Consider the following 12,405-nt stretch of genomic DNA (forward strand, 5'->3'; position numbering starts at 1 on the left):
AAATGATCTTCAGTGTCAGCAGTATGATACGTGCTAAAGGTTTGTGCCACTCTCGTCTTCTTCGAGGTGAGAACTGGGATAAGTATTCATGTTTAATATGTTTGACATGCTGAAAGTTTTCAGAAAGCCACTTTGCAGTAGCAGTAACTTTCTCTGTATTTATGTCCTGCTTGCTGAGCTCATGGGTGACCAAGAATGGAGTCTCCCACTGTGTGACTCTCATATAAACAGATCCATCAGGGAATTCATTCAGTGGACTAATTATGGATATTAATAGTGCTTCAAAGATTTTCTTTTTTCATATTTCTGCTCTTACTGTCTGCGAGTCATCACTGACTGACAATGTTTATGTAATACCTTGTTATAAAATCTCTCCATTTGTCCTTTGAGTGTGTACAACTGAATAAAATACTGTTGTTATTGATAATGGGGTAATACTTCAAAATCACACATACTGTACACTCTATATGCAGTAGATTCAATTAGACATTAAACTGAAAGCATGCCGGAGTATTCCTTTAATGAACAGGTTAATGGGTCTAGATTCTGTGTATTTCTGTGCCAGCTTAATGTTCATGCTTAAACTGCAGCATCTCTCCACTGGCACATGTGCTCTTCAATGAATCTCAATAAGTACACGTTTCACCCTCAATCATTTTTCACTCTCTACATCTCACTCTGCTGGATCCCTGCGAATGCTATGCATCCAGTTTATGTAACTCGTGTAATTTCACTCATTTAGATGCAGTACCTAATCAGAGCCCGTGTTCCATCCCAATTGTTATGGGCTTTGAGTGAACGCCTGGTCATAACACCATCATGTGGGTTTAGGGGGTTAGCATAACCACTAGCCAGCCTTGATTTATGCAATCACTCATTTTACCTACAGTCAATCAAAATGTCTGTGTCGAGAGCGTGAGCCAGAAGATTGAGTACTCAGGCCAGCAGAGTAGCTAGCCAAATAAAACAGAAATTAAATCTGAAGTGTCAGTTGGAAGACGCATGGATTTGCTGTGACTGGGGGAAAATTGAGATAATTATGAATAGTTGATTAGCACTGCTACTGACTCATCTGTGAGTTCCATTTCTACATTTATACACCCTGATATTCCAGATTTTCTTAATGCTCGGGTGGTTGCTGGGGTCTAACTAACCTTATTTAAAATGAGACTATCAGGCATCTGTTTGGCTGTGGTCCACCAGCTGGCTGGGATTTCTTAATGGCCATGGTTTATTTTTGTGCTTGGTTTTTTTTTTGGTTTTGTTTTTTTTCAGTGTCCATTTTTTATTTTGGTACTTTTTTTTTGTATTATTATTTGTATATTATTTTTAGTGGTTGTGCATTAAGTCTTTGTAATGTATGACGTCTATACTAAGATCTATTCAATTTAAAATTTGGTTTTCTAAGCAGCAAATTTCTGAGCTGGCTACTTTTATTTAGTCCACAGAATCATCTTCAGTAACACTCTGAAGGCTCAACTCTGTTTAGAGCCTTTAGAAATAATGCCGAAAAGACCACAGCACTTTCTGAATTATATCCAAACAGATGTCCAAACGTTTCCCTGGTAGTGTATATTGTGGCGCTGATAATCAATGTTGGATATATTCGAATCTAGTTCTCTCTATGATGTTTGATACGTCACGATGATGAGATTATTTCTGTGACTTTTGCTTGTTTTTAATAAACGTCCAAACTAAGTTAGGTGCCAGAATTGAACTGAGTCAACTTGGTCACCAACTCATGAACTGATTTTCAGCAATGTGATGTGTGTGTTCAATGAATAATCTTTAAGGTTTTTTTTTTTTTTTGATGCTCAGAACTGAAAATATGACCTTTTTCTTTTGTCACCTTTGTTAACATTTTTAGCATATCAATTCACAATATTTCACTTTTAACATTTATGTTACAAGTAACTGATTCGAGTTCTGAATATAAGTTCATTTGTAATATTCCTCTTACACAGAGAAATAGAAATAGCAATGGCCTACATTATGGCAACTCCTGAAGAATTTATTGTTAAACCTCCACCCTATAATTACAAATGACTCATATAATCAGTTTATGTGGAATAATGTGCAATTTACCACATTACATTATCTCCACTACTGAAGATTTCAGAGGGAACCCAAAGCATAAAATGGTTATCTATTATCAGTTAAATTCATGCCACAGCGAAGAACTGTTAGTTTTTAATGAATAAAGAAAGTGGTACTGTCAAACATATCATGAAAAATAAAATCTGTAATGTTAAAGTCATTAATAAATAATAAATTATTTGCATAATCTGGTGTATTTCATGTCCAAAACATCTGATACAGCTAATGTAGGTGTATTCACATATACATATATGTTGTTTTAAGCATGATGACTAGAGGCTTGAAAAATGACACATAATGAGACTAAATTTAAAAATTGAACATCTCTGGAGAGATCTGAAAATGGCTGTGCACTGACGCTCCCCATCCAACCTGATGGAGCTTGAGAGGTCCTGCAAAGAAGAATGGGAGAAACTGCCCAAAGATAGGTGTGCCAAGCTTGTAGCATCATACTCAAAAAGACTACTGTGAATACTTATGTACATGTGCTTTTTTCGTTTTTTATTTTTAATAAATTTGCAAAGATTTCAAACAAACTTCTTTCATGTAGAATTTTGAGGAACATAATGAATTGAATCCATTTTGGAATAAGGCTGTAACATAACAAAATGTGGAAAAAGTGAAGCACTGTGAATACTTTCCGGATGCACTGTAGGATTAACAGTCATATTTTACAGAGTCCTTCCATTTTCACAGGCTCAAAAGTAATTGAACAATTGACTGATAAGCAGTTTCATGGTCATGTATGGCCTGTTTCCTCGTTATTTCATGACAAATTAAGGGGATAAAATGTCTGGAGTTGATTCCAAGCGTTGAATTCGCATTTGGTAGCTGTTCATGGGAACTCTCGATATGTGGCCCAAGAGGTGTCAATGCAAGTGAAGGAGGCCGTCATTAGGCTGAAAAAACAAAACAGACCTATCAGAAAGATAGCAGAAACTTTAGGAGTGGCCAAATCACATTCTTAAAGAGAAGGAATGCACTGGTGAGCTCAGGAACACAAAAAGACCTGGAAAATTACAGAGGCAACTAAAGTGGATGAATGCAGAATTCTTTCCTTGTTAAAGGAAAAGGCACTTAAAGGCACAAACTACGGACTCAATGAGCAATACCCAAAGGACATTCTTGAACATTGAAAAAAGTTTTTCCAAATCTGAAAACAGATGATAAATTAAGGAAAACACGCAACCATTGTAGTGGACAAATTATACATAGATGGACATATTGTGATAAGGACATTACCCCCTTCACTTCCATTCTTGAGTCAATAACTGCCATGATCATAAATTTATACACACACCACCACTACCCCTCTCCCCAGTATCTCTCTCTCTCTCTCTCTCTCTCTCTCTCTCTCTCTCTCTCTCTCTCTCTCTCTCTCTCTCTCTCTCTCTCTCTCTCTCTCTCTCTCTCTCTCTCTCTCTCTCTCTCTCTCTCTCTTTCAAATCTATAAGATGGCTTTGGGCCCTGCGGCATCTCTCCATGACTCCCCGTTGTGGCGTGACATGGGCGGGGGACTAACTTAGGCCGTGGTCACAGAGGGATCATAGACAGTCTTATAATCATCTATTATTATTATTATTATTATTATTATTATTATTACTACTACTACTACTACTACTACTACTATTATTATTTGTCCTCTTCCTCATCCTCCAAAACCCTATTGATGTTGTTGTTGTTGTTATTTGTTTTTACTATTGTTATGTCTGTTATACATTTTAGATGCTCCTCTGTTTATATGCTTCCACCCCCACACCCAGATACACTTACATTCACACCACACACACACACATGTATATGTGTGTGTGTATATATATATATCTATATCTATATCTAAATATATATATATATATATATATATATATATATATATATATATATATATATATATAGACTTGTGAAGTTGGCGGCTGAAAAAAAAATTAAACAAAAACTTCTTTCCTTGTTGAAGAAAACCACAATCACAACATCTAGCCAAGTCAAGAACACTCTGTAGGAGGTAGGCGTACCCTTGTCAAAGTCTACAATCAATAGACGCCTTCATGAATGTAAATATAAATGGTTTACCTCAAGATGCAAATCACTGGTGACACTCAACAACAGAGAAGCCAGATTAGACTTTGCTAATAAATAAATAAATAAATAAATCAAGCCAGACCAGTTCTGATGCAAGATTAACTTGTACCAGAATATTGGGAAGAGAAGAGTATGGAGAAGGAAAGGAAGGGCTGATGATCCAAAGCATACCACATCATCTGTCAGACATCATCTGTGGAGGAAGTGTTATGACATGGGCACGCATGGCTGTCAGTGGAACTGGGTCACTGGTGTTTATTGATGATGGGACTGCTGATAGAAGTAGCAGGATAAATTCTGATGCGTATAGAGCTATACTTTCTGCTCATATTCATTCAAATGCTGCAAAACTGACAGGACGGTGTTTCACAGTACCGATAGTTAATAACCAAAAAACATACAGAAAAAGCAACCCAAGCTTCTCAAGGCAAAGAAATAAAATGTTCTTAAATGTCTGATGACCTCAACCCAATTGCGCACGCTTTTCACATACTGAAGAGAAAACAGAAGGCAGAAAGACCGACAAACAAGCAGCAACTGAAGACAGCTGCAGTAAAGACATCAAAACATCTCAAGGGAAGAAACTCAGCATTTGATGATGTCCATGGGTTCCAGACTTCAGGCAGTCACTAACTGCAAAGGATGTGCTTCCAAGTATTAAAAATAATTAAAATATTTGTGATTGTTAAGTTTGTCCTATTACTTTGGAGCCTGTGATAATGAAGAGACAAAAAAAAGGTTGTAATTCCTAAACAGTTAACACAATATTTTTGTTAAACCCCTTGAATTGAAGCTAAAAGTCTACACTTCAATCACATCCTGAGTACTTCATTTTCAAATCCAGCCCGGTGGTGTACAGAGGCAAAATTATGTCACTGTTCAAATACTTATGAAGCTGACTCTATAATAATCAATGATTTGCTGCATTGATCCGAATTATCTGTTCGTTACCACGCTAATAACCACACAGTGTGCATGATGATGAAGAACAGAGAGGAAACTGACTCCATCCCCGGCACAGATCTACAGTATGTACAGTATGTTCCTGTCATCCCTACAGTACGTTCCTGTATATGTCCTTTTTGTGTGTGCAGTCAGGTATTTCCACAGATGTTGCAATAAAATGGACTCTGAGGAGATGATGGATGCATCGCAGAATCACAGCAATATAAACCGAATGATTATACCCGTCTGCTTTCCTCTGATTCATTCCGAGGACCTTTATTATTGATAGCCATCGACGGTATTTTAAATTGATGTTATGATAGATAATCTGTCACACTAATTTATTCTGCCCCCCCCCCCCCCCCCCCCCCACACACACACACACACACACAGAGTTTCACTGTGTCTGGTTGTTTGGGAGTGTGTGATAAGAAAAGAGATGCACCTGCCTTTGCCCTTTGACCTGTGGGAATATTCACCAAGGTTGATTGATATAGAGAGCAGTGAGGTCAGACATACACCTTCTCTGGCGTGAGCCAGAGCATCAAAAGCACTTAACTGTTAGGCTCTGATGCCTTTAATGAGACTATTATGTAATTAAGATATGCTTGATGCAATTAGCATTAGTGTGCCGGGGTTGGACAGATTCCTGTCATGAGATATCTCTCTGTGACACTTGTAATTAATTACCATTCATTACTGCGCAGGTGAGGCTTTGTCTGCCCTGCTGTAACACCCATTACACCTGGATGCTAATATTTACGAGAACTACAAGAGCACTAGGTCATTTTGATATTTCCTTCATACTACAACACTTTACATGTAGGCTATATTCTGCTATTCAAGCAAAGTCTCTGAATGACCCCTGAAATCATTAACTGTAGTGAAGAACCCCATGTTATTTATTATCTCTCGCATACAGGTTGATCGATTAGAATAAACCAGGAGAATGCTACTGTATATGAAAATAGAACTATAGCATCTATCATATTACTGCAATGTCTCCTCACCAAACTGGGTTCAAAATTAGGCAATATGTCTGTCTTGGTGTGCTGGCGGATTTCTCGGTCAGACTGATGTGGAGGTGATCAGGTGATCCACAAGTAGAGGGAATGAGATGCATGAATATAAGAAAAGCAAAACAAAATTGCAGCTGCTTCCCACACCAATCACTACTACTACTACACATACACACACACACTACCTATTGTTCGCTAAAGGATTGTGCTTGTCTGTTCGAAAGTACCCTGGTTGAAATATAAATGTTTTTTTTTTCTTTTTCTGATTCAGTACTGAGGAAAGGCCTTGCATACAGGAGCATCTCTGTTTCAATGAAACCTGTTGTACATCGGCATGACCCCAAATCGTCATGAGAACGGCAGGGGTCGTGCCCTCTTCTGTGGTTAGAGACACATTAGATGGCCCTGGGCACACAACCTGCATAAATGTTGGAGTGGATGCATGTGTGTGTGTGTGTGTGTGTGTGTGTACATTAGACAACCTCCTACAAAACCTCCATAAATGTTGAAACAGATGGGCACTATGCTCTCGGTATCTAAGCGAGAGAGAGAGAGAGAGAGAGAGAGAGAGATTGAGATTTTGAAGTTTTTGGATGTTGAGAATACAGTTGCTTTCATTCAAGCAGGAATGAAAGAATGGTGACCTCCATGGCATTAACAATGCTAGCAACATCATAACACTATATTTTCTCCTTATTTATCTCTCTTTTCATCTTCATTTATCCTTGGACTTCAAAAACAGCATCGCTATCTAGAAACACTGTGATTCTATTTGCATAAACATATTTTCCTTTCAAATGAAAGCAATAATAAATTATTTGAAATTCAGACTTTGGTCCAAGCAGAAGGCCAATGAAGATTATCCATGGAAAAAGCATGTTTTCCAAAATACAGTTCCAAAAGTTTCAACTCTTTACAAAGATTGTTAAATGGTGAGTGTGTATCACAGTGAGTATCACAATGAACAATGTCTCTATGACTTAAAATGATTTCAACTTCACGATGCAAACTGGTGTGTTCACCTAGAGTATGCTACAGATTATGATTATGATGACTGGTTTGCCCACAATAAACAACACACTGATTATACACACTTGTGTTATGCCCCTTCATGCACATGATGATGCTGAGATACAGCCTCACTTCCTGTTTGGTGGCTTTGCTGTCAGATTCATTGGCCCGTTATGGGCTGACCATTTGGAGAATTAAAAATGATTTTTAAAACTTTTGTGAAGATAATGTGTGGCAAATTTGGTGATGATTAGACAAGATTTGTAGGAGGACTAGTGAAAAAAACAAACTGTTTTTGACAAAATCCAAGATGGCGTCATAGGGAATGTTGAACTCTCCACCGAGGGAATCCAGAGGTGCCTTAAATTTTGGCTTTTAAATTTGGGACACACATTTCAAAAGTTATGACCATAAACATACTTTCAAATTAGGCCCAAATTTGATCTGATAGTGGTGCTAGACCGTTGGTAGTACTTGGACCAAATTTGGTTAGAATGTTCCTTAGACACTCCCCAAATCAGCATGCCAAAGTTCACAACTTTTTACCAGATGGTTCTCTGGGCTGCCAAAGACACCCTAGCCAGAATAAAGAAGAAGAAGAAGAAGAAGAAGAAGAAGAAGAAGAAGAAGAAGAAGAAGAAGAAGAAGAAGAAGAAGAAGAAGAAGAAGAAGAAGAACAACAACAACAACAACAACAACAACAACAACAACAACAACAACAAGAAAAGGTAGAATAACAATAGGATGCCTATGCACCTTCAGTGCACCCCCTACTACCACTACTACTACTACTACTACTACTACTACTACTACTAATAATAATAATAATAATAATAATAATAATAATAATACACGTTCTTATAATAATAAAGACTGTTCTGTGCTTATTATGGTTGTAACACAATGCCATTTTCTGTATATGTATTTGTACCTGTATCAATGTAGTACCCAAATATTCAGGTCTGTTTTCATGTTCAGATTTAAACCAGAATTGGGGGTGGTTTTGTACTTAAAGGTTTATTTATTTATTTATTTTTACCTTACCACTGTGCCTTAGAATCACTGGAAATCAAGACTGCTAGAAAAAAAAGAAGAAGTAATTTTTAATTAAACTAACTTTATTCAGAAGATAACTTTATTCAATATACAGCACCCTCCACTAATATTGGCACCCTTGGTAAATATGATCAAAGAAGGCTGTGAAAAATTGCCTTCATTGTTAAACCTTTTGATCTTTTGTTTAAAAACAATTGACAAAAATATGCTGCTCTCATGGATGTCAAACAATTGCAAACACAAAAGAGGTTTAAAAAATATATTTGTTAAATATAGTTATGCAACAATTATTGGCACCCCTATGAATTCATATGAGAAAAAATATATTTGAAGTATATTCCCATTTATATATATATATATATATATATATATATATATATATATATATATATATATATATATATATATATATATATATATATATATATATATATAAATTTAGTAGGCCTGGGTAACTAGGACCAGGGATAACTTTATTTAATGCTGTGTGGAACTTTCTGGAAACCTTATCTTCTGTCTAATGTACTTGAATAAGCAAAGCTAACAATGTTTCAAAACAGCAATGTCTTTCCCAAATAAAAACAAACAAACAAAAAAACAACAACTCTTATTTAGGATACAAGTGACAACAATAGCCATCTAATAATATTTGATGAGATTTACTTTACTTTTGAGGTTTGTTGAATTCCAGACAGATGATAAAAAAGTTGGATGGACACACTTTCAGAATCTGTAATAAAACTGGATGGGAGTCTTTAAGTAGCATTTCTTCATAATGCCTGTAAGACGTTCTTTTTTCTTTTAATCACAATGAAGAAATCATTTTTAAATGTTGAAAAACACAGGCAATTAATGTAGTTTTACATATTTTAAAAAATTAATCAAATGATTTATGAAGAGCCTTGCAGAAATATGCAGCTCTGTGCACAGTGTGTGGTCTGCATGAGTTATATAGAGCAACATCTCAATAAATTAAAGCTTTTTTGTTTGTTTGTTTTCTATGTACAGAAATATGGTAGAAATGTGGTTTTTATGTTGGCGCTCTAAATGGCAGTCAGGCTAAAATCAAATAGTTCATGTCCTGTTCTTAGCATGTTAATGAAATTTGGATTGGGAATTTTGATGAAACATGGCAACCCTCTCCACAAGCTTCTGCAAGCTGTTCTTTAACATTCAGCATTACAGTAAAAACCTTGCGGTGGGATACTAGTCCTTGAAGCTGGCAAGACTACTCTGTTACTCTAAACAATGCATTCATATATAGTTACACCCTCAGTGTTTATCCCAGAGTTACCTTTATACAGTAATGAACATAATTCAGTGTCATTCCCTTTTACATCTGGTGCCTCTCAAGGAGTTTCTACTTGCTACTGTCTCCCTTTGGCGTTCTCATTAGGGATCTAGATCTGCATCCAGATTTCTGCGAAGCTGCTTTATGAAAATGCCTTTTGTTAACAAGGCTATACAAAAAAAATAAATAAAAATGAATGGCAGAAACAGTTCTGGTCCAAAGCCTGTTTCTTCACTGCTTGCTGAGTTCACTAAGGTCAAACACGGGCATGTTAGAGGTAATGCTGAGTTAACAAAGCCTGACAACTGGTGCTAAACAGGAAGTGCTCAGCTAACTCTACACGGTCCTCTGCATGTCCTCTCTCTCTCGCTCTCTGGATGGTGCTCAAAGGCCAAGACCAAATGTACAATGTCAAGGGACAGCTAGAGCCTTAAAGTGCCACCTCTCTGACTCCTCAACCAGCCTGGAACACAAAGAGACACACAATTTCTTTCAATTATCACGATCAGGGCAGCTCAATAAATTTCAGTTTGTACTGAGAGACACCGGGACCCTGGAGCCCGACTTGGACTAAATGAAGACTAATGTGTGTATGAGCTTGAGCTGCTGAGTTGGTCTTATACTTTAATGTGCCTCCACAGCGATTCTGTGCTAACTAGGGGCCAATGATTTTATACACACACACACACACACACACACACACACACACACACACACACACACGCACGCACAAAATCTTATTCTTTTACTGTGACCCTATTGAGTGACTCATACTCATCTAGGATCAGAACAGACCTGAGCATACTTATTCAGGTTCAGACAAAAGCACTCACATAAACAGAGTATCCAATGCACCAGTGAGCTGACAGATGTTAGTTTGGGAAGTCAGAATGGCAAAAATAGGGAAGCCGAAGAGAATAGACAGAAATTATTGACTGGTTTCTTTTCATATGAGAGACATCTCTCATCTAGCAGAGGTCTCGCATCCCTGAAAGAACATCTTCATTATGTCAATAATAATAATAACTCCAATGAATAATACAAAGCCCCTGTTATGACAGAAGTGCTGTGCTAGGGGGTCGGCCTACAGGCCACAGTCAGTTGATTTAGGCAGAACCCCTGTTCCTGCTCGAGCAAAGATATATTATTTACAAGTCAGAGAAGGTGGAAGGAAATTGATTTTACAATGTGGAAGTCTATCAAAGAGAATTATGGAGAGCCAGACCTGCAAGTCCCATTAAAAGGATACCCTATTGTTTCAAGTTCCCTTTGGCTTTCAAAAATGATATTACATGCAAGAAAAAAAAAAAAAAACCCATTTAAATAAAGAAAAGATATGGAAGAAGGTATGCCTGAGAGCAATGTGTGTGTGTGTGTGTGTGTGTGTGTGTGTGTGTGTGAGAGAGAGAGAGAGAGAGATAGATAGAGAGATCATCTCATCATTAAAACTATAAGAGCTAATAAAATAAAATTATGAAACTATCCAGGTATGATTTTTACAGATCTTTTAGACAATTGACTATAATATGCCGGGTATATTAGCTCTATTTAGCTAATTCTTTGATATAATGAAATGTAGGAACAGTTTGAGTTTACAGTGATGCATGATGTATCTTCATGCAACTTTATTTGTTTTATTTAATGCAAGTTTACTTTCGAATCCATATGGTAAGGGTACTTTAAGGGGAAATAATGGTTCAAATGATTTCCAAGATGCTTTGTGCAATCTCTAGTGAAACATAAGGATTTAGACATGTTGTTGTACAAGACTTATGTAAGTCTAAACGAATAAAAAAAAACATTATAAGAAGAAAGTATAATGATTAAAAAACCTGTGATTTTTAAGAAATATGAAAATGGAGAAGTGAATGAAAGAAAGGAAGAGAGAGAGAGAGAGAGAGAGAGAGAGAGAGAGAGAGAGAGAGAGAGAGGATGGTGGTGGTGGTAGGGTGGATGAGAAGGGGGGGGGGGCTGGCTGGTAGGGGGTGAGCAATATATTTTTAATTCTCAATCAGTCTGTGAGGATTCCTGCAGGCCATCCTATTACTGCTTGTCCGAAGAAGAAGAGTATGACATGAACACGCGCACACACACACACACACACACACACACACACACACACACACACACACACACACACACACACACAGAGAAACTGTGTGCCAAAGAATTATGTTCATTTATTCTAATAATCTATACAGATGCGAAAATGAGAGAGAAGCGAAAAGACACATAATTCCATTTGTAATGACTTTCCTGAGTGTCTTCATGACACCTTATGATAATTCCATTATGATATTTTGCCATAAAGTGATAAATTCATTATCCTGGTGGATAGTAAATGTCTGCAATAATATCCTTTAATATTCAGGCATTATTCATGCTATTATTTGGAGACACTATTTTGCTTTCCTCCATTGTGTCTTTGATTTCTCTTTTTTGCAGGTGCAGAAGAAATTGGAAGTGGATAACCTGGGGGGGGGCGCAATTACAACATGTGACATTTTGACATATCCATTAATATGTGTTTTTCATGCCAACACTGGAAGAGAATCTTATCTTCTAAATAATTGTAGATATTACTTTAATTTAAATGTGTAAAAAGTAGTTGTTTTTTTTTGTTAATGTACTATGTTTAGTAGTACATTAACTACTTATCCAGAGCAACTTACATTTTTATCTCATTTTCATACAACTGAGCAGTTGAGGGTTAAGGGCCTTGTTCAAGGGCCCAGCAGCAGCAGGATGGTAGTGCTGGGATTTGGCCTCACGACCTTCCGAACAGGACCCCACTGGCTTAACCACTGAGCTATCACTGCTACCGAAGACCTGAATAAACTGAAATCCATCTGGTCTTATGAGTACTGAACATGAACCACACAGTGACTTTTATCCAGAACTACATAT

At 37.0% G+C, this 12,405-nt stretch overlaps 1 protein-coding gene across 1 annotated transcript in view; it reads right to left on the minus strand.

Annotated features, from left to right (window-relative positions):
* Positions 1–2,028: 2,028 nt before the first annotated feature.
* The window catches only part of rbm19 (RNA binding motif protein 19), a 33,362-nt gene continuing 22,985 nt past the window's right edge, over positions 2,029–12,405 (minus strand). Inside the window, exon 25 of the mRNA XM_053683757.1 lies at positions 2,029–2,996. The gene's annotated coding sequence lies outside the window, so the exon portion shown is untranslated. The remainder of the gene's footprint in view (positions 2,997–12,405) is intronic.

The sequence above is a fragment of the Ictalurus punctatus genome, chromosome 11 (assembly GCF_001660625.3).
Source record: "Ictalurus punctatus breed USDA103 chromosome 11, Coco_2.0, whole genome shotgun sequence".
NCBI classification, from domain to species: Eukaryota; Metazoa; Chordata; class Actinopteri; order Siluriformes; family Ictaluridae; genus Ictalurus; species Ictalurus punctatus.